General features: G+C 41.4%; 1 protein-coding gene across 2 annotated transcripts in view; it reads left to right on the top strand.

The window, feature by feature from the left end:
- The window catches only part of RAB27B (RAB27B, member RAS oncogene family), a 787,666-nt gene that overhangs the window by 366,180 nt on the left and 395,162 nt on the right, over positions 1-26,324 (top strand). The window contains exon 1 of one of the 2 annotated variants that reach the window (XM_078674821.1): positions 16,609-18,876. The exons of the other annotated variant lie outside the window; for it this stretch is intronic. The gene's annotated coding sequence lies outside the window, so the exon portion shown is untranslated. Of the gene's footprint in view, positions 1-16,608; positions 18,877-26,324 lie in introns of those variants that run through there. 2 annotated transcript variants of the gene reach the window in all.

A 26,324-nucleotide genomic window follows, 5' to 3' on the forward strand; every position in this document is an offset into this window, starting at 1 on the left:
AGAGTTTTCGGGGCGTATAATTTGGAGACCCAAGGGCCATGGGAGAGCTGGGCGACACGTTGCTCGTCAGAATCGCTCGATAGAATTTTTGCTTGTTTGGTTAGGAGTTTTGTTTTCACGTTGATAGGGACGGAGGATAACCATATGTCCTTTGCTTTCAGGGATTCAAGGCATGATGTCAGATATTTACTCCAGGAGGTTTTGTGGTTACTGAAGACTGACCATAAACCGCTCTTTAAGGTGTAAGGGCTAGCATGCTTAGACTTTAGGCAATAGCTGATGTAACGTGCGCTCATTATCCATCTCTGGGAGGACAATAAAAATTCTTTCCGGATTTGGGCGTGGGCAGTTGAAGTTGGCAGTCGGAAAACCCTGCGATAGCACGACTATTGAGCTCTGTCCAACCAATTATTCATTTTGTCCTTAAATGTTATTGCACCGAAGGAGATTGTGGGAAGAAATTTTGCTGAAATCAGTTTTATTAATGGTACTAGGTCCTGGGAGTGCAAAGCGCTTTTCGTTCTTATAAAGGCCCCTTCCAGGGAGCGAGCAACAGCCTGCATTTCAGTTATATGCGCAGAGGTTCTCCCTTTGTGATCGATCCACACTCCCAGATACTTATAGGCGGAAACGGTTTCCAATCTCTTCCCTTCGACGAGCCATGTGATTTTTTTTGTTTTTCCGGATGATATTGTCATTGCTTTGGTTTTTGACACATTTATCTCGAGCATGTTCGTGATGCAATACTGGGCAAGGGAATCGAGCAGTCTTTGAAGACCCACCTGAGTTTGGTCTAGCTGGATGGTGTCATCAGCATATTGGAGAGTTTGGATCTTTTTTAACTCTATTCTTGGAGGGAAAGCACGGACGTGTGACAACCATTCTGGGAGATCCGCGAGGTACAGGTTGAATAGCATTGGTGCAAGAGTGCACCCTTGTTTTAAACCTCTGGTGGTATAGATTTTATTGGAGGTCGACCAGCTTGATGTAACTCGCACTTTTACCCATGTGTCAGTGTGTAGGGCAATTAATGCTTTCAACAATGACTGAGGAATGCCCCATCTTGCCAGTTTTTCCCATAGTTTTGGCCGACTAACGCTGTCGAAAGCTTTGCCAAAGTCAATGAACCCAAGATGTAGAGCCTTTCCTTTTGAGGCTAGGGTGGATTCCATCAGATGGGCAATACATATCAGGTTGTCCTTGATGTGGCACCCTCTTTGGAAACCAGTTTGGGTGAAGGGGACCAAGTTGTTATTTGCCACCCATTCGGTGAGTGCTGTTAATAGGATGCTAGCATATGCCTTCCCCTCCACGTCTAAAAGGGCTATCATCCGATAGTTATCGGGGTTGGAACGCGAGCCCTTTTTGTGGAAGGGGACGAGGAGCGATCCTTGCCAAGACTCTGGGATGGGGCCACCCAAAATTGCGGCCTCGTAGAGGGGTGTCAAAATCTGGGCCCATTTTCTGGCGGAGGCTTTGAAAACTTGGGTCGGGATTCCGTTCGGACCAGGGGCGCCGCCCGAGCGCATTTTCTTTATTATTCTGGTTATATCGTCCGTTAGTGTATTGATGAGGACTGTTGTTCTGTCCTGATTAGTTAGTTGATCAAAGATGGCCGGGCTATCAGCACTCTGACCATCTGGTGCAGAATAAAGCGCTTTGACATAGGACTCCCACTCCGCGGGGGAGATGTTAGTTGCGGTAGGAGGTTTAGTTGTTTGACTAGCCTTATTAATCCAGTTCCAGAATTTCCTTTGATCTTTAGACTTTATAATCTCAAAGGCTATTGCCCAATGCTGTTCTTCTTCCAATTTCTTTTGAGTAAAGCGAGCCTTCCTGTAAGCTTTTCGTGCAGCATTTATGTCCTCCTTCAGAAGGTTGTGATCACTTTCATTGTAAACAATTGGTCGTTGGAGCTTATTTAATTTACTTTTGGCAGTGGTTGTGTGTTGTTGTTGTTGTTCAGCAACCATTGTCTTGAAACTGGGTTACAAACTAGCCATACTGTTGTTTATTAACTTGGCAGGGGTACCAACATCTAATTATACATTCTGATTTCCGACAGCTGAATAAAGGCTCCAGTAGCAGGTCAGCTATGAACATTTTGTGTAAAGGCACAGATTACAATACAAATTTAAGGGGAAAACCATGTAATTCATCCATATGTATATCTATTGTAAAACATACCATTACTGTTATTTGGAGAGCCACTTTCACCAAATGTTGTTAACTTTCCATAAAAATTGGGTAATGTGACTCCGGGTAGAGCCAACCAAACAATTTGAAACCAAGTCATTCCAAGAGCATCAAGTTCCCACTGGAGTCTGCGTCGTCTGAACATGAAGATTTGCAATTTTAATAATAAACCTCACCGAAATCTGAACCTTTCGCAGAAGCCAAAAGGCGTGTGATGGTTGTGGCTGTTCCACTCCAAGGCTGACCTGGTCTGTATGTTTCGCGTGAAATCTGATGCCATTTGTTGTCTGGAGGTGCATGTTGCAGCATCTCTATGTGATTGTCACCATATTTGTGCCTGTGGTGCAACATAAAATAATGAAATGCCAATGTTAATGGGAAAAATTCATCAGGCATGGCTCTCCTCTTTATATTTCTTCGGTTAAAAAATACATCTATTCAATGCATGGATGGCTTTTGATTAAAGTTGAGAATACAAATTAAGCTAGTAGACATGAATGTCTGACAATATTTTTGAGAGTTTCAAGACCTGAGTTGAGAATTAATACAAATAAAAAACTTACATTTATTGAAACTCCACTACACAATTTTGTGAATAAACCCTGATCTAGCATAGATTAGATTATACATAGTTGATGCAGCTGTCCTTCCCTGTTAAGATTCTGCATTTCCTTCATAAGGCAGGAGTACACACCAACAGGCTGAGATCCCGCCACTGGCTCCCTATTTGCTGTTTTGTCTGCGTTAAAGCCATGACAATCATTTACAATGTCATATATTACAAGATCCCCGAATAATTTGCCTCTACGTTTGTTTATGACCTGATTTGATCATTGTGGTTTTCTAATCTATCGATGTTTATGGTCCCTAAAGCAAAGTCCCTGATTTATGGCGAGTGGTTGGTCCTTTCCCATTATTCAGTCCAAATTTTGGAACACATTGCCTTTTACCTGCTTTTCAGTCAATAATATCTTGTTTAGGCTCACTGTTTGGGCTACATTCTATTTCTCATCGTTTTGCTTTTGTCTTTTTGCTGGTGTGTGCTAGTCAGCGCCAAGAAGCTCAGTATACGTGTGCACAACAAAATAAACATAACATACCCTTGCATGTTTGTGTATAGCATAATCTTAGCTGGAAAGCAGTGGAGTGTGCAACAGCAGAACTGAGCGCTAGAATATGTTTCATGTTTTTTTTTAGATGACACAAGACTTCCCTAGGTTCCTATTGTTCGAAGACTAGTGCTCTTTGGAAATGTGGGCCTTCAGTTAGCTTCTGAATTGCAGGAGAATTTGAGCCATTCTGATTTTTATTTTACTCCACATCGCGGGCCTTTGGACTGTGTAAGCCTGTCTTCTAATATTTTCTTTCTTGCAATATTTCATCTTCAGTCTGGAAATGTCATGCGTACTGGTAAGCCCAAGGTGGATCTATTAATACTCATGCTCTAAAAGCAATTCATTATTGCCATCTCACTGATACTGGAGTATTAATTCTAGCAGTAATACTTGTGGTAGCACTGTTTTTATATTCTGCCTCGTCTAAAGTTTTACATTTTTTTAAAAGCTAAATAGTTTGCTCCAATTACTGTTATTTCAGACTCCGGGACAGGAAATTAGTTACAGCCAGGCCTTCTGGAGTGGGGTGAGTGAGTGACCAAATGCCGTTTTATCCGTATGCACTTATACAATCTTATTTTTCGGATATAAGTAACTAGCAGCCCGTCCCGACGTTGTCCGGGAGCAATTAGGCTTCAGGCCCCCCGCCGCCCCGACATTGTCCGTGGGTCCCCCGGAGCCTTCATCCATATATTGCAGAATTATACCTCTATGTTTACTTTGTATGCTTTTGTAACCTGCACACGTCACTTTTTCCTCCTGTAATGCACCGTTTGCTACGCTAATGCACTGTTTGGTAGCTCTTGTATTTTTTTGGCTCACGATTGTCATTGGCGCTCCTGCACACGTCACTTTTTTCTCCTGTAATGCACCGTTTGCTACGCTAATGCACCGTTTGCTAGCTCTTGTATTTTTTTGGCTCACGATTGTCATTGCCGCTCCTGCACACGTCACTTTTTTCTCCTGTAATGCACCGTTTGCTACGCTAATGCACTGTTTGGTAGCTCTTGTATTTTTTTGGCTCACGATTGTCATTGGCGCTCCTGCACACGTCACTCTTTTCTCCTGTAATGCACCGTTTGCTACGCTAATGCACCGTTTGGTAGCTCTTGATGGCTCACGATTGTCATTGCCGCTCCGCGCTCCTTAATAAATAAATAAATAACCTACCTCATCCGCCGTTCACCGCTCCACCCCGCCGCTCCTCGCCGCTCCTCACCGCCTGTCCGCTGCTCCTCACCGCTCCTCCCAGCCTGTCCGCCGCTCCTCCCCACGCTGATGTCCGCCGCTCCTCTTCTGCTCCTGCACACCGCTCCTCCCCGCGCAGGTCGCGGCCGGCGCTACTTGCAAGGGACTACTTTTTTTATCGTCAATTTTTAAAATAACGTATATTTTTTACATTTATATAGCCTATGTCCATCTGCACACCCTGACGATTACAATGATGTATCAGGTGTGTGGATTGGCGCTGTGGTTCCCGAGTTTACCCGCCTTGTAGTGTAGTTCCTATTATCCCAATAGGCTCTGCGCATTGGAATAATATCTTCAATAGTATAGATCTAGGGCAGAGGTTAACTAGGTCTTCTACTGACGATATTAGACTTAAAGTTTTGTGTTTGCCAGCTAGCTCAGAGTTCACTAGAAACTTTCTCGAATAGGCAAGGAGGATTTTAACCTCCCTGGATAGACAAGAAGGCATTTAGTTTCTGACAACCATAGAACATGACAACTTTGCTCTCCCTTAATCAAGAGTGTATCTCTAGAGTCGTGTGAAAACAAAAGACAACTTATTTTACTCAGTCAGTTCAGTGCATTCTTAGTTTCACCAGATTGTAGAGAAAAGGAAGAGACGGGCGTGTTCAATAAAGAATGGTGTTTATTGATCAGTCTCTTTTCTCATACAAGAGAAATGAATCGCTATTATTGCAATACTTATAGTTAAGTAAAGTGCATACAGTAAAGACAGAATTATAAAATAATACTGTAAAAGCATTGATATGGTTTCTGAGCCATATGATACTTTAAAATGGATAAAATAGATACATACATATATACATTTGACTAATCGTACTCAACTGGTGCTTCTAACCACGCCTACCCCAGTGTACCTGACCTAAGCCTAATACGTGGGCGGGAGTAGATAAGTAGCAGTTTAAGTTAAGTTTGTTTTGCCAAGGGACTGACTCGAGAATTCTCTGCAAGGGGTTATTCAGTTCTGTACCTGAGATCTAGAATGGTGGAGGGCTGGTATCTCTTATCCCAGGTCTTGATATTCCAGCTGCCTGCGAGGGCTGCTTGGAAGCGCCGGAGCTGGATTTCTCAGCAGGAGAAAGGCAGTGTCTCGTTCTCAGCGCGTCAGGAAGGAGGGGCAGCGCCTGTGGACTTCGCTCTCTGCTGGGCTCCTCGGCACGTCTCGCTGCTCCAATCTCGTCACCACCGCATGTGTTTGCTTAAGGCAATGTCGGTAATATTTATACCTGAAAGGTGCCGAGATTGACGTAAGGATGGACATATATACGTCAATAAGGATGTCATATGAACTGGTTCGTTCGCACATTCTTTACTGAAGTTCTCGGTGAAATCAAAACAATGGCTATGGGAATTTCCCAGGTCGCTGTAGGTTTGATTTGTTTTGAGAACTCCGTATGCCTTATCAGGGGCTGGAGGAATATCGCTTGTTTAATTAGATGGCATGCGTTATGACCTAATCAGATAACGCGCTTCTGTGCCGTGGTGTGGCTTAATCAGATAACGGTTTTTGCACCGTTGGATGGCTGCTAGTTAATTATTAACCAAACCAGGGTCAGGAATAGGGGAATCGATACAGTACCTATAGGAATACATCACACCCACTCCACGTAGACTATGTCCATATTTACAAATCTAGGCATAGTGAAATCAGTAGCGTTTGTGTATACCGTACCACCCCAAAATACATTCATCTGTATTCTGAAAATTGGAATTATGAAATATACGAAACACAATCACATGTACTATCACGTGTACTATATGCACAAGCAGTCTAATAATGCTAAACATATAATGCATATTTTTAAATTCAGCATGAATAAATGCGAAAACCACACATGAAATGGCTCTTAATACAGAAAAAAAAGTGCGAGACCATTTCATCACAATCATAAAGTTTTGTATGAGAGCGCTAGAGGATAGCTAATGTCTCGTGACTACCTAAAATAGAAATTCAGTTCTCTAAGAATAATGTCTACTTTAAGCAGAAGATAAGTGTCCCAAAAAATCGTAAATATTTTGGAATTGGGGAAAAAGGTTCTTGCAGTCTGAACAACCTGATGAGAAAATTTTTCATATCGCTTTTTTTAAAAAGTTGAAGGCCAAATTCAGGATGTAGGGAACTCCGAGTGCTAGTCTGCTCAAAGTTATTCCTGCTGCTCTGGTGAAAACATCATATCATTTAGACTGTTGAAAAAACTGTCAACAGCTTCTTGCGTAAGTTCCACTAACTCGGAAAAAGTTGTTACCATGCATTCATGAGCCTGAGCATGATTGCCTCCATTGATGTTTTGATCAGCATAGCTGACTGAAGGTCGTACCTGACCGATGCTGCTTTCATCTTGTACTTCACTACCCCTCAATCGTAGTGGTGAAGTCTCCACGAATGCCGTCATCAGGATTGGTAGCCGCTGGGGACAGCACAATGCATGAGCCGTTACCGGACCCAACAAGGTATCTGCGTCCATTGGCACATCCGATTGTAGTGCCAGACAGGTGTCCAACACGCATTCTTCGCCGCATAGCAAGCACCTTAATACAGGCATAACACAACTTTGCCACATTGGTCTAAATGAAAGAAACCAAGTCATGTTCAGGTCCCGAAGCCGTGCTAGTCCAAGGACTTTAGTTATGCGGTCCCGGTAGCCAATGGCTAGGATCATTTCTTCCCTTGTCGCAGGTGTTTTGTCTGTGACATGGTTTGCCATAGCGAAATAACAGGATAAAAAATAGGAAGCCTGCCACTAGTCCCAAAAGGAGAGGAAGTCCGCCAAAAATTGAATAGACAAAGTCTGGAAAAATACCCAGGATTGCTTTGAATGGTGTTAAAGCTCCTGAAAACACTGTCTTAAATACACATAAGACACCTCTGGTATCAGAAATATTTAAGATTTCGTTCAGTATTTCTGCGAAATGTATGGGGGAATTAGATGATAACAATGAATGAATCTCTGCCGTTGTCCTTGCAACTTGGAGATCATACGTTTCTTTTGATGACGTTAGCCTGGTCGGCGTCTGTAGGAGCACAGTCTTCATTCTGCTTAAAGTATCAATTCGAATAGAAGCAATTTTCAAATCGGGCCATAATCTTGCCTCCCTGTCTGGAGAATCGTTAGGGAACAATACTCGTTCACAGCACATGACCTTCCTAGTCACAGTTATGAGATAAGGTTTTCCGGGCAGCAAACTACAACATCTGCGATCTACTATTAGAATGTAACTCCCGTTCGAGAGTCTCCTAAAGAATGGTTCTATTCGTGTTGCAGGTGTGCCTAGCTGGTAACATGAAAGGTTATTTGAAGTCCCTTCACAGGCTCCATGCAAGCTAATACCCTGACACAGAAGTGTACCGCTTAGTGATCTTGCACAATTATTGTCACTGAGAAACACTTTCTGGCCTTTATTACTGACACATTTGTGTGTATAGGGCAAGTTCCATATTGACTTAATGTATCCTTTACCCAACCTTTCATACTGGCCTGCCTGTATATATTTTTGGCAGAATTGAAACTGGAAAGTAGTTATCGGAATATTTATTATTCCATGTATTATCCATTCAGTGACAGGTCGTTCTGACATTGTCAATGGTAATCTCTCAAGTATTTCAATGCTCAGAATTGTATAGTCAGCACCCTTCTGTGCCAAACTGATTTGTTTATCAGTAAGGTTAAAGATATTAAATAATGACGTTGTGTTGATTAAACGCCAAGGCACATAGCCAGAACGCAGATTTTGTAACGTCCAGCCAAGCTGTACAATAGAACGCAATTGGGACTGACCGTGTTGTAACATCAGTAAGTCTTGCGATATTATATCGATTGCTGAAGACACAATGCTGTCCAGAGAATATATTCTGGAGGACAGAGTCATTAACCCATTGTCCACCACAGAAAGTGATTTTTCCAAATTAATACGGTCAATCTCCCGTATTTTTTCTGCTGTCTCAATTTGAGTTACTTTCCAGGCTTCGTTATAAGCTGCATATATAGAGGCCGCTATGAAACGTTTTTGACGCTGTTTGCGTGGTCCCATAATGAAATCACGCAAGTCAGCACCTTCTGTAAGTAAAGTTAGGTGTTGCTTAATTTCAGCCAGTGTGGACGTTTGTAGCCATTGAAGGCAGAGCTTGCCCACGCTGTAGGTGGTTACTATCCCTGGATGTTGTCTTTGGGAATATCTAGGGTCTGGCCTAGTCAATGTGAACCCCTGTACTTTGTTCAGGAATCTGTCTTGACAGTTATTTGTATCTGTGGGCCATATCAACCATTTTTTCCATTCAGGATGTGTTCTGTTTTGGTTTAATATATGGTTTACGTCTATCTCAACATCTATAGAGCTATTACTGTTCACTGTTGGCTTTGGAATAGACGGTTTGTTCAAATCTTTGATTTTGGCTAAGCCAAGACAGGTAGTTTGTTGAATAGTGTCGTTCAAAAATATAATTTGTTCTGGGATCATGCAGGCTCTAAACAATGATTCTATACCTTGTACTTGCCAATCTCTTGTACCCCAGACAGTTTTTGCTTCAATATTATTGTTCCTGAAATCAAACCCAAATGTATTCATTTGCTCAAAAAATGAATCGGAATATATCAATTTTGTGTTTGTAAGCATGGTCTTCATACCTGTCTTATTTGACAATTTGAAATAAAATGTTTCTGCATTACTTGTGTTAAACCCTGAAAAGTATGAATATTTATCATAAAATGTTTTCGAGCTATCTTTTGGAGGAGTAGCACAATGTTCCCATTGGTTATAATTTAAAACATTTCTAGGTTGTGCAGATTTATGTAGATAATGGTTACCATAGTTGTTATAGCAGAACATCTGATCATAATTAGACGAACCCTGCAAATAATTATGTTCTGTGAATTTAGCAGACATCACAAGATCAGACATCATATCATTAATACTTTCAAAGTCCCAATCATCAGCAAATGTGCTTGGTTTTACAAAGTCACTCAATGAGATCTTGAATTGGTGGGGATACTTCAGGATTTCAACTGGACCATAGATTTCATAATCAGTTTTGTCCCATGCTACACCGCCTGGTATAGGATTGGCTGTGAGGTTCACTGAAGAAAGTTCTCTTTTCTCGATGTGTGAAGATGTGTGTGGTTTAAGGACCAAGTTGATTTTCTGGCTTGCTGTGTCCATTTTAGCATATTTTCCTTCAATGAAATGTCCCAAGCATAGTACCATGATGAGCCAAAGAATGAGGATAAATGCACCTAAGGCCACCCAAAATTCAATCCATGGAGAAATCAGATAGGTTTCTTTCAGCTGTTGAAAAAGTTCCTTAGCTTTATCTTTAAAAGTTTTTGTTGATGGCTGTTTCTTAGGTTCACTCAGATCTTCAGATGAATCATCGAAGTTGATGAAGTAGCCGGATGCTGTTCTGTCAATTGTTCCAATTGCTTTTGGATTTTGCTTTGTTTCATTAGCAAAGTCTGTAGTTACATCATCATAGGTTGTTGTTTCTTGATGAAAAGCTTTGATTTGGGTTTTAAGAGGTTCAAGTTCCATTGCTTCCTTGCATAGTCCTTGTTGTTTCACTGTAGATTTTCCAAATGTGATCAGTCTTTCAGTTTGAACATCTGTATTCGTAGCAAACATTGGTGTTCTGCTACTTCTTGGGAGTCCACTTGGCCTACTGTTTGTTATCGGCCACATGATTGTGGTTTTACCAGGTCGATGGATATGACTCGGTTCTCCTTTTTACCAGCAAGGGGCGGTAGTACTACTGATCTTGTCCCGTTGATAGACAAGACAGGAACTGCTTTTCTGTAAGAAGGCCCAAATTCCTTCTTTACCGCGATCTTCTCCCTGACTAGATCCCCGACTTTTGGAATCCAGACAGGCCTTGCTGGGACAGGTGGTTTCTCTTCAGTGGTTGTTGGCTGTTGTTTCAACCTTATGTTGCTCAGGTCTTTTCTTGTTTCATTTAAGTCCTGCAAAATAGCCAAACGATCTTTGATATCAAAGCTTTTGTCTTTAACCACTGAAGTCTGACTATCAAGATCTTGGATCATCATTCTTGTCCCGAACAATAGTTCGTACGGACTGAACCCTTTCAGAGAATTCCTTGGCAGGTTATTTAGACTACGTTGGACACTTATTAAATGTTTGACCCACCCAGCTCCCGAACCTAATACCTTTTCCGTTATAGATTGCTTTATGTCTTGGTTTTTTCTTTACACCATCCCGTATCCCTCAGGAAGGAAGTGAGAAGAGTCCCGCTATGCAATGCTCATTTGGCCATGCTTCCCCATAAGCTTGAGGGCTAAAGGGAATACATTAGTCAAAACGTAGCATGCTCCTAGCGTATATGCCATTATAGACTCGCAAATCTTTTTATAACAGTCCAGACGTCAGCCGAGCGCTTGGGTCTACATTATAAGTGAAAATTAGTCTTTTTATGTTAATATAACGCTTTTTTCATGATGGGTACTTTCTTATTGTTGTTGTTTATCTGGAGCGAAATGCCATGGCACTAGTCCTCCTCGCTCGCCACTGCGATCTCTATTGCAGTCTGGGCAGTTTTTTACAAAAATGTGATGATGCATGCTCATGCCTGGCCACCAGTACACTGATTGTAATTCTTCCAGAGAATCTTTTAGCTTAAGGTGTCTGAGACCCTCACCCATATGTGCGTCTGCTATTAACAAGCCTCTCCTGTCCGTGTTTGGAATTACTCTATCCCCCACTCCAGGGATTCGAGCAAAAGGGACTGAGTTTGCATCGATTATGTATGTATAATTGAGTGGATAATTGATCGGTAGCGCTGAGCAGTCGCCTTTTGATGACGTTTTCACCGCCAGCACAGTTTCACCGTCAATGTGTTTTACTGTACGCTTTTTTTTATCTACGGAGGCCGGTTTAGTTGCTACCGCTGTGGCTGTCTCAGCCAATGAATTCCCTGCAACGAGAACGCCATCACGCTGATGACTCACTGAATGTATCACGTGAGTTTTTGGTAGTTCTTTCTGTAAAAGAACTACTTGTTCCCAAAGCACTTTTTGCTTTATTGTTGCACCTGTGTCATCTTTGTAACCGTTTTGAATCCATTTCTGTAAGTCGTTATTGTATGATTTGACGTAGTAATACGAATCGCACACTATAAGTGTCGGGAATTCGCGATCGGCATTATCTAGCGCCATTTTTAACGCTATTATTTCTGTTTGTTGTTCTGAATTTTTTTCCACTGAGTGTGTTTTTGTAAGTGGAGGTCTTAATTTACCTCCGCGCCACACTTCTTTTACAATTTCGCATGTGGCGTTGTAAGCCAGCTCTCCCCAAACTGAGGGTTGAGCATGACCGTCTGTATATATTACACAGGCGTACTGTCGTAAAGGCAGAATGTCGATTGGCAGAGGGTATTCTCTCTCATATTCTAGATATTTTAATTCTTTCATTTCCGGGTCAAAATAGTATTTTACTTTGTCTGTAGCAACAGAATTTACCCATTGTATCCATTCTGGATTCAGTGCAGTTGTCGGTAAATTACATGGTGTTGTTAATGCCTCAAAAGCTGATTCTGCTGTTCTGACTGTAACCTGTCTACCGTCGGTTTGGTATTTTTCTTTTGCTACAGCTGTTTGAACCGCATGAACAATGCTTTCCTTAATGCTGAACCTTTTTTCAGCTTCTGTGTACAAATGTGATTTGTATGCTATTGGTACCTTCTCTCCCTCATTAGAGGTCAGGTATGTGAATCCGCATCTTCCTGGGATGACTCGAATCACAAGGTTGCGTGTGTTGTCACGTGTTTGTAATTTTGTTTTAACTAACATATCTGTTTGTAAAGATCTCAAAATTTCTGTGTGTTTTTGAGTCCAATTGATTCTTTTAAAATCTGGTTTTATTAGATCATAGAGAGGTTTAATTCTCTCTGCATAATTTATAATGTAAGTTCTTCCGAAATTTAGGAAGCCTAGAATTGATTGTAAGGTTTTTCAGTGTTCTAGGTGCTTGGATTACAGCACATTTCTCTAGGAAATTGTCAGCCAGGCTTTTGCCTTCACTTGATAGTTCATATCCTAAAAACAGGACTGTTAGATGGGCAATTCTTGACTTTTTAAAGTCGAATTTGTAACCCTCTGCTGCGAACCCAAGTATTATGGTGTTCACTCTCTTCAAATGAGTATCCAAGTCATCATCTGTTAGATAGATGTCGTCGACATAAGATAACGCCTCGTCATCATATGTTTGTAGTAATTCTGTTACTCTCGCTGAGAATAATCCTGGGCTGTTCTTGAACCCCTGGGGAAAACGACAGAATTTTTTTTGCGTGCCATTTATTGAGAACGCCGTCAAATATCTGCTCTCTGGTGCTATATTTTGACAAAAGAATCCATTAGAAATGTCTAATGTGGTTTTGTATTTTTTGCGCACTATGTTATTCATTAGTGCAGCACTATGCGAGTTTTGTACCGCAAATGTTTTGCAACATGAGTTAAGGTGTCTGTAGTCCAAAACAAGACGATATGAATTGTCTGGCTTGGAGACAGGAAACAAAGGGTTGTTCATTTGTGAGGTGCAAGTTTTAATCACCCCCTGGTATTCAAGTTGATCTAGGATCTCTTTTACCTGTTTTTTAGCTTCTTGCTTAATCGGGTACTGCCTCTGTGCAGTAGGTTGTGATTTTAACTGGATTTTGTGAGGAGGAGAGTCCTCATCCCATCCCACATGATTTTTATATAAGGCCGGGGCTTGGGCTACTGCCCACTTTCTTGCAAGTGTATATTTTTTATGAATTGGAATATGGTTTGAGAAGGCAGGCATAATTATTTCTTCGCCATGTGGGCACTCCCTGACAAACTCTGGAGGCCAGTCTCGTTCAGCTAGAAGGATGTCATAGCCCTTGGAGAGATTATCCCAAAATAGACCCCTTATTTTTCTAGTCTTATCCCCCTCTATACGCAATGTTATTTCGTATATTTTATGAGGTTTGCTAACTCTGGTATCTGCAGTTTCCACCTGAATGTATTCATTCGTGTCCACTGTCTCCAGATGATTCATAAGGACTTTGCGAGCTATGCTCACTTCTGCTGCGCTGTCTAGCATTGTCTGAGCCCATTCTCCGTTTTTCAGCTGTGTCCTCAGTATTCTCGGCATTGTTGATTACTTTAATACTGGCTACCTTCTTTTTTGGAAATTGTAATTTTTTATTCAGATGAGCAGGTTCTTTGTCTTTGGACTTGACGTGCTCTTCCCTGTGTTCTGATCGTCCTCTTCTTTCCGATTTCTGCGAGGAAGTCTGAAAAGATTGAGAGGGACGTGTATCAATATCTTGATATCTATCAGGTTTTTTTATATTATCCCTATTTCTCAGGTTGTATTTTTTCACAGAGGGCTCCCTTTGGGGAGACTTGCATCCTTGATCAGGAGATCTTTCTCTCCGCCGAGGAGACCTTCCTCTGGACTGGAATCTTTTTTCTTTAGGATTGGATTGTTTATTTCCATCCCAGCTCTTTTTTTGAGTGTTTAAATTATTTTTAATAAATACCTTTTCAGGACTTTCAACTAGTTGGGGTTTCACTGGTATTCCACCCAAACTATCTCTTCCTAGTTCTTCATAGGATTTTTCTCTTATTCTGGCAATTTCAGATGGTTGGTCTGCTATATTTGTCTCTTTTAACCTCTGGCGAATCGCCACATTTGCTGCTTCTCCCTTTATGTTGGCTAATAATATTGCCGAGACCTGCTTGAAATCTTTCAGTAGTTTCATACCGAGAGTTAAAGCGGGTTCTGGACCGTATTCATCTTGAATCTGTTTTAGCACATCTGGTATTACTGACATGGATGGTACACCATGTGTTTTTGTGTAAATGGAAGCAAAGACTGTTCCCCAAGTGTCACAGTCCTCCACATGTGGTGCGATTCCCATTGGAAGACAGATAGTTAGAATCCTATGTTTCTCAACAGGGGTGGTATCTGGAAACACCGCCTCTATTTGAGTGATTTTTTGTGCTAGCCAGAAAGGAATTTGTTCCCGTTTTGCGGGTACTTTACCTAGACAGGACTGTATGTTCTGAGGTGTAATTTTATTTGTGTTCCCCTGATGAGTGGTCAGCTGTGGAATTTTAATTGCTGGTTGGACTGTTGAAGTCCGCATTACATATTGGACTAATTGTCTATGTATTTTTATTAATTGTTTTAGCTGTGCTAAAAGATCTGGTGCAGGCATTTCTTCAATGTCTGGATGTGGTGTGTATCCGGCTAGGACCGGCCACGTTGCTCCTGGTATACCTAGTGGACCGAGCCTGGTGATGTGATTATTATGTTTTAGGGCGCCATTAAACAAGAGCAGGTGCTCTTGGAATTTGAGTGGTATTTCCACCTCCTCGAAAGGAGTGTACTCATTAGGAGGTTCCTCTATTTTGTAATAGTGGAAGTCCTTTGTTACAGCGTTTGCTGCTGGAAAGTTTATCCATGAATAGAATACCTCTGTCTGCCGATATTTGTGTGCCTCAATTACGAATATGACTGTACCACCTCTTGGTGTCTTTCCATTTTCTATAAGTTTTAAGGTTATAGATTTTCTTATGTTGACCGGGATGAGTATTATATCCGGGTCATTTTGCAGCAGAGTATTGTCAGCTGCTAGGAGTTCAGTTGCTATTCTAGCTGTCTCCCTTTCTTCTTCAGTTTCTGACATACTATTGTCAAGAAGATTTATTTATTTATTTGCAGATCAGGTTTCTATGGAAACAAAGATTAGATGCACAATATTTTGGAACAGTGTATCCTTCAACGTTGAGTAAACCAAGAACCATACATAGGAGTCTCCTCCTGCGAGGTTTGGCGGATATGACCTTTCACCCACTCCAGACGTCTTTGGAGTATTATGGGAAAAAGGGTCTGTGTGAAAAAGCACGACTGAGTTACTCTAATGTCTTGCGTTAGTTTTATCGCCTATCCAAACGGTTGGGCGCCATGTAGTGTAGTTCCTATTATCCCAATAGGCTCTGCGCATTGGAATAATATCTTCAATAGTATAGACCTAGGGCAGAGGTTAACTAGGTCTTCTACTGACGATATTAGACTTAAAGTTTTGTGTTTGCCCGCTAGCTCAGAGTTCACTAGAAACTTTCTCGAATAGGCAAGGAGGATTTTAACCTCCCTGGATAGACAAGAAGGGATTTAGTTTCTGACAACCATAGAACATGACAACTTTGCTCTCCCCTAATCAAGAGTGAATCTCTAGAGTCGTGTGAAAACAAAAGACAACTTATTTTACTCAGTCAGTTCAGTGCAGTCTTAGTTTCACCAGATTGTAGAGAAAAGGATGAGACTGGCGTGTTCAATAAAGAATGGCGTTTATTGATCAGTCTCTTTTCTCATACAAGAGAAATGAATCGCTATTATTGCAATACTTATAGTTAAGTAAAGTGCATACAGTAAAGACAGAATTATAAAATAATACTGTAAAAGCATTGATATGGTTTCTGAGCCATATGATACTTTAAAATGGATAAAATAGATACATACATATATACATTTGACTAATCGTACTCAACTGGTGCTTCTAACCACGCCTACCCCAGTGTACCTGACCTAAGCCTAATACGTGGGCGGGAGTAGATAAGTAGCAGTTTAAGTTACGTTTGTTTTGCCAAGGGACTGACTCGAGAATTCTCTGCAAGGGGTTATTCAGTTCTGTACCTGAGATCTAGAATGGTGGAGGGCTGGTATCTCTTATCCCAGGTCTTGATATTCTAGCTGCCTGCGAGGGCTGCTTGGAAGCGCCGGAGCTGGATTTCTCAGCAGGAGAAAGGCAGCGTCTTGTTTTCAGCGCGTCAGGAAGGAGGGGCAGCGCCTGTGGGCTTCGCTCTCTGCTGGGCTCCTCGGCACGTCTCGCTGCTCCAATCTCGTCACCACCGCATGTGTTTGCTTAAGGCAATGTCGGTAATATTTATACCTGAAAGGTGCCGAGATTGACGTAAGGATGGACATATATACGTCAATAAGTATGTCATATGAACTGGTTCGTTCGCACATTCTTTACTGAAGTTCTCGGTGAAATCAAAACAATGGCTATGGGAATTTCCCAGGTCGCTGTAGGTTTGATTTGTTTTGAGAACTCCGTATGCCTTATCAGGGGCTGGAGGAATATCGCTTGTCTAATTAGATGGCATGCGTTATGACCTAATCAGATAACGCGCTTCTGTGCCGTGGTGTGGCTTAATCAGATAACGGTTTTTGCACCGTTGGATGACTGCTAGTTAATTATTAACCAAACCAGGGTCAGGAATAGGGGAATCGATACAGTACCTATAGGAATACATCACAGCCTCAAAGGTCCAAAGTTCTTGCTTTATAATAGTAGTATAGATTATGATGATGATGGTGTATGGGCAAACCTACTGGTGTTCTAAATAGCCCTCTAGTGCATTTTATGCACTTTTTTGTATCACTGTAACCTATTTGACAATGTATATTCAAACACATTGCATCATTATCTTATGATACATTTCATGGATAACTGTTTATCTTTAATAAACATTACAGATTGATTATTTTCTGGCTTTGGAATAATCCAGTCCATATCCATCCATGCTTATGTTCAATTAGTCTCACCTTGTGCTTCCTGGTAGGCAGGCCCTGTCCACAGAGTTCTTCAAGCCACCCTATTTACGATTGGCCTTTGAGACATCTTTAGCTATCTCACCAGAGAACTATTTATAAAAATAAATATTAAAAGAAACATAAAACACATATATACTTTTGGTCAGCAGGTTTTATCCATTGGTTTGTTTAGCCGTCATTTACATTTTGATTCCGCCCACCTAAAGCATACAGAAGGGGCAACAGGTGAGGCTACTTTACTACGGGCTCCATTCACGTATAGTAAATGCACAAAAACTCTGTATATAGTTCACATCCGCCTAAAAAAAATTTTTTAACTTCAGTGACAAACATGGTTCAAAGTCTATGTTTGATTTAATTTTTAGTTTAATGTTAAATACTGGCTAATTCTTTTTTTCCAGCGCTTCAGCTGTCTAATTAAATGTGGATTTATTTTAGGTATACTTTTTAAATTATTGTTAAAAATGATAATACTAAAAAATGTATGGAGCAGCTCAATTCTAGTTATTAAAAAAATCATTAGTGAAACAGTCACACAACTGAATGATTTTTAGATTTAAAACGTTGATTGCAAGCACGTGGCGACCATGTTCAGGTGGCGGTATATTTATTTTTGTGGCATATTTTCGCAAAAAACAGATCCACTGCACCATCCTACCAAGGCCAGATCTGTGGGCTTTGCCAAGGTTTTTTGACCATGCAGCTATCAGGTCTGTGGACAACCTCATCAGATGTCTAATGGGCTAGATAACTAATTTTATTAAGCTAATGATTGGCTCGACTGAAAATGAAAGAATGTCTCATTGTCTCCTCCTGCTGGCCATAGATAGTACTTCATTTCACTTTACTTACAGATATCATTGTGAGTACGACTCCAATTGCACAATAGACCAGCTATAAGGCAAGGCATTCGAACAAGTGTAAGCATACTCTGAAATACTTTAAATTATTTGGGCAGTCAACGGGGATGGATAAATAAAATGAAATTATTTTAGTAATACTCGTAGCAGAAATCAAACATTCTCTGGAAAGCACACCGACAATATTAAATATGTCAGTGAAGGGGATGCGTGTGCACAAATCGTTGAAACGATCTGGTGTAGTTCTGTAGCACAGTGTGTAGTCCTGCGTCTTCGCAGCACCAGCACAACGCAACACTGTGCTACTATTCCGGATTATATAAAAGTGCACCACAGTAACGGATTTTACCAAATGTAAACCTGTTACAAGAACGACCAGGCTGTTCGTGTTTGATTTTTTTTGGTTTAACCTTCTTACTAACCGTGTGAGATAAAATACCGTACGCCGTGTGTGTCGCCGAGAAGCGCTCTATTGCCACCGTGTGCGCCTTCTGTCACCGAGAAACGCTCTATTGCCACCGTGAAGGCGGCTCCGTGCGTCTCCACGGCCACTCTGATTCATCCGTGACACTTCCTGGTTACGCGCGGACCCCAGCGCGTGACGTCACTTCCCGGCTCCTTCTAAGCAGCAGCATGTTATGAGACCATTGGAAACAGTGGCTGGACCGGGGCTGCGGTGGTGAGCTCTGCAGAGCTGCGGGGTTGTGCCTGGCTAGCACGAGCTGCGGGAAGCTTCTCTGGAAAGAAACGGTTTCTACTGTCAGCTACGGCCCTTCTCGGAAATAACTCTGCCCAACGTTTAATGAAGAACGGGTTTCAGGTGCTGTAGTTGAATCGACCTGCAATTTGATACTCTTCAAATGGAGGTAAGTAAGGCTGCGTGTTATCGTTGCTTTTTAATGGTGAATAATAAAGCTTGGTTAATGTGGTTTTAAAACATTTCAGCCTGAGAGTACTCACTAACGGCACATTACATGGATATTTTGGTGGTATTTCAGTATTTATTTCTGCTCGTTATCATTACGTGTTATGTATGCGCACAAGGATTAGAGCCTTGCCTTTTTAAATGTCTAACGTAATTGGGAAAACATCAGTGGCTGTTTGTTGTATTGACAGCTGGGTGGAGCTCTCTTGTTAGATAAAACAAAATTATGACACGTCTACTACTGTTATTTTTTCCTTTGGTAATTTGAGCAGATAATATGCGTTTCTGTATTTTTTGTGTCACTGATCCAAGCAGAATATTTTTCGGAATTGTATGTATTGTTACACTTAAGTAAATCGAATTTAAAATCTATCTTAATCGGCCATTATTTTAGTTATGTAGGGGTTTTTAACATTTCCCCTAATTAAGGTGTAGGATGGTGCTTTGCAGGTTGAATTGAATGTGCTACTTGTTGACTTCATTTCCCGACCATCCTCACGATTTTTATTTTAGGCGTTTCCCATGTTTTTTTTTTTTTTTGCAAGATAGTGGTTGTACCGCCGTGTTAGCACAATATACCCCTCCCCGTTTCACACGACACCTTTCTCTTAAACATGCCTGTTAGACTATATTACGATTTTTATGACCAACTGCGAACTGAACGTATCGCCTACTCCACTACCTTTTGCTTAGTTGTAACCAGGGCACAAGTCCTTGGAAAAATACTAAGGGACCAATTGGAGCAGTCATTTCGCAAACCTGTCGCATGCGGACAGTGACATCACAGTGTGGATTATTAAACAGTAATGCTAATCTCCATTTAGAACTGAACCAGCCTATTCTCCCAAAAACCTTTAGCATAATTGTAGACATTTAAAAAAACATTTTGGTTTTGTTTCACTTTTTTTTTTTTTAAATCACGTTAAGGTTTTCCTCATGTCATTTGGTAGCATACATCACAAATAGTGGAAAGGTACACTGTTTTTAAAAAAACACGTAGAACTTTGTATTACACCTCCAAACTACGTTTATAGAGAAAATAAGATGTGCTTGGTGTTATTTAGTACGTAAAAGTGATACATGTTGTGAAGATCCCTGATGCTTCTCTTAAGAGATTCAAAAATACTGAGCCTCTCGCGCACATAAGGGGGGGGGGGGTGCCACCAGTGGGAAGGGGTTTAAAAGCGCCCCGAGACCAGGTGACATGCTTACAGTGAATACATCTACGTCCAAATCCCGACTCGTGCCATGGTTGTAACTGAGTAGCATTTAAGTCTGTAATATTCCCTTGTACACCTGTAAAAATGCCCGTTTTAACAATGTATTTGCTACTTGTGATAATTTGCGGAGGAGGCAGAACTTTTTTTTTTTTTTTTTTTTTTTTTTAAATTACGTTTCTCACACTGTCTTTATATATTTGGTATCTCAAACTATGTACATCTAATTGCATTTTCAGCTGTCTTTTGATGCCTTTCATGTTTACCCTCTCAGCCCCCCTCCCCCCCAAATGGTCTTATAAAGCACTTTTTTAAACCTGACAATGTAAATTGTACGGAATTACCATTTTAAAAAGTATGCCGATTTCGTACGGAGAGGCGCTAATCAAAAATGTACATGGCTAACAATGCACAAAGTGACCACAGATTACCAACCAAGACTGTTCCTGTGTAAAATGTTTTCCCACCTATAGGAACTAGGCGAAAAGAGATTGCTTGCTTGAGCCTTTCCCCTGTATCTCTGTTAAAATGTCTGAGGTTTTCCTTCTAATAGTCCAAAAGCAATAAATATTGTGTTTTGCGCAGTACTCACCCCCCCCCCGGGTTGTGATTGCAGTGTGCTTACAGGAAGTGGATTTACAGGCAATGTGTTGGTGACATGGAAAGAGGATTTGCAGACGTTCACAAACTGTAAAATTGTAAAGAGTTTCCAGCAAGACCATTGATCTTGGAATTTACCTGATAGGCAATTTAAGTGCTCCTTGGTTCACTCAGTAGTTTAAGTGCATGTTGCTGAAGTGTATAACTGACAGGGCACACCTTCTCCTTCTATTATTATTATTATTATTATTATTATTATTATTTTTTTTTTACTGGAAGGATTTACTTTTATCCTTTCAGAGTTGGGCGGAGAGAGGAATCTGTGATCATGGTTGCTGAGGGAGTTACACCTCCCTGTCATTTTAATTTCCATTTTCTCAGCTCTGACACAAACTGATCTCTTACTTAGTTTACTTAAAACCCCACACTGGAGAAGTTTTTTTGTCAGCATGTGTAGATAGTAGGATGTTTTTCAGGTAGGAAATAAGCAAACCTATTGGATTTCCTGCTCGTCATATAGTGAAGTCAATCTCAACAATCAAGAGGATGGTGTTTACTGTTCCATGTGCAGCTATGGAGCACTTCGGGGTACATCTAACCACCGTACCATTTTCACGTTTTCCTGAGTTCCTATACATTTTCAAATTGTTTCATTTATAACATCAACTAACTTCTTAGTCTAGCCCCAGGTTAATGGTGACTTTTTCAGTTTTATACTTGGAGTCTCAGGACAACCCTCCTTCTGAATAAGATTGATCACATTACTAAATGAAGACTAAATTACACTTTCACTATATTATTTGGCTTACCATTGTTTGTCAACAGTTTGGTCTCAGAATTTTCAGATCTTGGGTAGAGTCCATTAATCCTCCTAATATTTCTCTCGCTCCTATCCTGCCACTGTCTTAGTGAAATAGGTTCTCATTAACTGTGGGCAATATCTTTGATATTTGATAGTTTTGTCTATGCATATTGCAGCACTGCACCCAATTATTAGTAGATTATGAGATGGAGTAAGACATAGCTGTCTTCTTTTGTACTTTTAAGTTGCTCTGTTTCTGTGCGCATGTAAGTAGCTATTCACATGAGAAAAATGTTTTAATTACTTAAAGTAATGGGTCTATACTTCTTCGTTCATTCGGAACACCTGAGGCTTGTCTGCCTTTCACATGCATACCCAGTATCAAAGCCAAAAACAAATAGCCTGCCCTTCTTATATGGCTATAAATAGGAGAGTGTATCCCAAAAACATTCTGTTCATACAAAGCTTATATAGAAATTACTCCCTTAAATGGGCCTGAGGAAGTGGGGTAAATAATGAATGAAACAATGAAGTATGGACTTGGAGTAATGGAATCCGGTAGGTAAGTAAATCATTACCTATTAAGTCCCTTTCCTACATTACACATGAAGAATATCTGATCTAACACAGGACAACTTAAAAATAATCCTGATAGTCAAAACCAGTGCTCATAACATTTCAGTCAGACCAAGAACAAAATCCGCATATTACATCATAGTAGAGAGCACCTTGAAACCAAAAACATGTTTGAGCTGTACATCCAGCAATATGCTGTAATGTCTTACAAACATGGGAATTACACAGGCAGCTACCCGGTGAATTGCCACTAGGAAGGCATCTTGACCCACTGCTCATGAAGCTGACATGCTTCTTGTGGATTTTCCCAGAATCGCTAAGGGGCAAGGTACTTTAAACATTTAACCCCTTGCCTGCTGATGACGAGCCCAGCTCGTCATGAGGCACAGTGGAGCTGTGCTCATGACGAGCTTGGTGCGCCATAACGGCCGCGCCACTCCCCTGCGCGGCGAATTCCACACCTGTGCGGACGTTCCACAGGAGTGGGCGGAGTCATGACGAGCCCAACTCTGCATGAGCACAGTTGCACTGTGCCTCATGACGAGCAGGGCTCCTCATGAGCACCGCGGCACTGCGCGCCCCCCCTCTTATCTCCCCCCCACCCCCGCACAGGAGGGGAATTACCCCCCCGCGGTTAAGGGGTTAATAAGCTTAATAAATTGGATACTGCTGCACTTGGCCTTTTTCAGCAGGGTCATACACAAACGTTTTTGCATTCACCCTCCTTTTGTTGGAACCCATCTTTGTTGGCTTTTAGGACTTTTCTCACATTACCAGTGCTAAAGTGCCTGCAGGGTGCAGTGTATTTAAAAAGTCGGACTTGTACATTTAAGTTTTACAAATCCTGGTACTGAAAAACTCTTAACTTTTCACCAATGCAAGTCCTACCTCTTTCAAAGGATAGCATTGGGTTACCTTAGTACATTTAATAAGTGGTAATTTTCAATTGGAAGGAAGTAAGAATATTGAGATTGGTGTCGGAAAGATTTTAATTACAAATCTTCTTTGATGGTAACGTTGGATTATAAGGTACAAGTTTGAAAATGCAATTTCAGAAAGTTGGCATTTTTCTGTCCTAACTATTTGGTGCCTTCAACCTGTTCCTGGGACACAGGACTGGGTGTATTTGTTAGTTGGCCTTAGTTTTTCCTCCCAGACAGCCAAACAATGGATGGAGGGATTCGGTGTGCCTGGATGGGGCATCAGCTGGCAGGATGGGGGGGGGAGCTGGACACCGCCCTACTTGCAACTGAATAGGCTGTTCCCTGTCTTCACACAAAGGACTTGTCACCACTGCATTGTTCATGCAGCCAGCTTGGAGCCAGGACAGGGAAGACAGGAAAGTTCAAAGGCTTCAAAGGGAATTCTCTAGAAACTTTATCTACTTCAAAGAAGGCACCAAGTATAGTGGACCCTCAGACCCAAATCTTCAGTACACCTTTGGACCTTTCGAAGAGTTAGAAGGACTGACTGATGTGCTGCTCTGCAAGAAGGACTACTACTCTGTTGCCCTGCTGCCTGAGTGAAAGGACTGGACCTGCATCTTGAGCCCAGGATCACCAGGATGACTCCAAGTGCTCGTTGGCTGGCATCCTGATCTGAGCCTCAGGGACTGAACAGGTCCAACCACCTTGAACCCACCACCTGGCCTCTGCCTGCTGCGAGTTCTACCCCCTTCCAGTCAAGTATTGCACCCTAGTCCTTGACCCATGGAAGTAGGCTTGACAATGCTTGGCTAGTCCAGCTGTGGTCATTTGGGCAGAACCGATGCAGTGCAACGCATCTCTTTGCAGCCTATTTGGAACTGGTGCATTGCAATACATCCCTTTACTCTGGCCTTCATATCATAAGCCCCTTGTCAACGGCATCCTCCACGACAAAACAGGACTCTGCATTACAGCCGCAGCGTGCCCCAACCTCAATATGAGATCTTGCAACTCTTTGCAAACCAGGATTTAAGGTACTTTGTTCAGCGAGCCTAACTAGTTCCCGGTATCCGGCCCACGCTCCATCACTGTTGGTCTGAACTTGTGATTTTTTTCCCGGTTTGGCATAACCATATAAACACAGTTGTTGCTTTGCGCTTCTAGACACTAGTTTCACTTAAAACTTTAACATTGCATATTTCTAGTTCTTATGATTGGATTTTTGCTGTTTTGGTCTCAAATAATTCATTGAATTCGGCTCTATTTTTTAAATTTGGTGTGGGATGTTTCTTGTGTTTTTACTTTGTTACTGTTTGATGTGCTGTTTAAACAATGTATACATTGCTTCCAAGTTAAACCTGACTGCATTTGTGCCAAGCTACAAGAGAGTTAAACACATTTTAATTTGCTTTTTGGGGTTTGCTTGTGTTTCACCCTGACGGAGATTGCGGTTACTGCTTGAGTAGGGTTTCGCTCTCAAAACCACTAACCCAAGTTGCAACTGCGACCTAATCCAGTAGTTTAAGGTCTGAGTAGCAGACTTACACCCTTTCTTCTCTGGGCCAAAATTAATAATGCAAGAGTCTGCTTTTCTAAAAGGTGCAATTCTTTCCAAATCAACCAGAAGATACTTTTTTACTTCTAATTTGAGAGTTTCAACTTCTTGAAAAGGAGGAGTGTGACGAAACTCTAAAATCACTTTTTGAGCCAAAGGGAGAAGAAAGTTTGGCCCAAAAAGCAATCCCCACTCGGACTACCATGTTAGTGAATAGTCTGAAAAATGGATGCCTGCAAGCCAGAGATCCCTCTTCTAGCCACTTAGCTCAAATGGTTGCTACTGAAAAGAATGTTTTAAGATTCAAGTTTCTCAAATCTACTGAGTGCAGAGGCTTGAAAGGGGGAATTTCCGTCTCTAAATCCTACACCAAATCCCAGGTGGGTACTACAAATCTAGACAAGGGACAAATATTAGAGAACCCTTTGGTCAGGCTGAACACCAAAGTATCTGATGTAATTGTTCACCATGTATCCTTTTACCGCGGATGGGGACTTTCAACAATAATGATATCTCTGCTATGGCCGCCTTCCTGTCTCGCATCCTCATGTGCCTACAGGCTAATACTGTGGCACCTGAAGTACATACCGAAGCCCTGATGGCATCACAAGAGATATTCGACAGTAAACATGCCTGCTGCTCCATGTGCACCAAAAGGTCAGACCAGTGTTCTTCTTCTTCTTGCCTGGCAACTGTCAATCATTCAAAGTCCTGGACCAGTGAATGGTCAGTATATGATGGACAGGTGCCAACTCTGAGCAAGGTTGTTCCCAGCAAAGACTTGTTTAGTGCAGTTTTTATCTTAAACGGATGATAACATGATGAACAGTCTTCAGGATCTGTAGAGGTGCGGCACTCCAAAGTTTTTACAGTTGTGTTGCTCCTTTAATGAGATACACTTCTGCATCCTTAAACACATATATCATTTGTATGAAGCGAGGGATACTGAGATGATCCAAGTCCTTTCATACCCTTAGAATTAAAGCCTTTATATTATCATGTAAGGTCAGTTCCAGGGTAGAGGGTCTATCACAATTCATAAACCAATCCTGTTGCTCCTTTAAGGGAGCCAACAGTGCAAAACTTCCCTTATGTGGTCCAAAATGTGGCAGACTTTCTCTCTACTATTGTGCTTGCCTGAGAAGTAGGCTTTGGGACTGCCATCTCGGAGACTGAAGCGGAAAAATCAATTCTGTCTTGGGTATCATGTGCGCCATTTCTTTTCTATTTTTAATTATTTTGAAGCCAAAGTTTTGACTAGTGCCACTGCAGCCATGTTCTGAATTTTATTAACAAACATTAATCCACTGACTCGTTAGAACAACATCATCAATCATCTATAAATGTAAAGGAAAAAGGTTATTTATTTTTTAACATATTGCTGTAAGATGCCATATCAATTGAAAATGACACAAAACAGCAACTGGTGCACCAACTCCCAGAACACACATTCATGCCTCTTATTTCTTTTGTAGTACGCTCTCTGATATTGAGCAGACTCCCATCCCTCGATACTAGCCACCCCTCGATACTAGCCACATAATGAATGGTAAAACTGAAAGCTGAATCTATGCTTTCAAAGTGCTGCCAACTATGAGTTGCTGACAGCTTATTTACGTCCACACTGCATCTCCTTCTCCAAACCAGGAAGCATCTCCATTTCGTCAAAAGAAGGCCAGCTGGCCACCAAGCTCTGCCATTCCCATGGAATCC

Source organism: Lissotriton helveticus, chromosome 2_1, assembly GCF_964261635.1.
Source record: "Lissotriton helveticus chromosome 2_1, aLisHel1.1, whole genome shotgun sequence".
NCBI classification, from domain to species: Eukaryota; Metazoa; Chordata; class Amphibia; order Caudata; family Salamandridae; genus Lissotriton; species Lissotriton helveticus.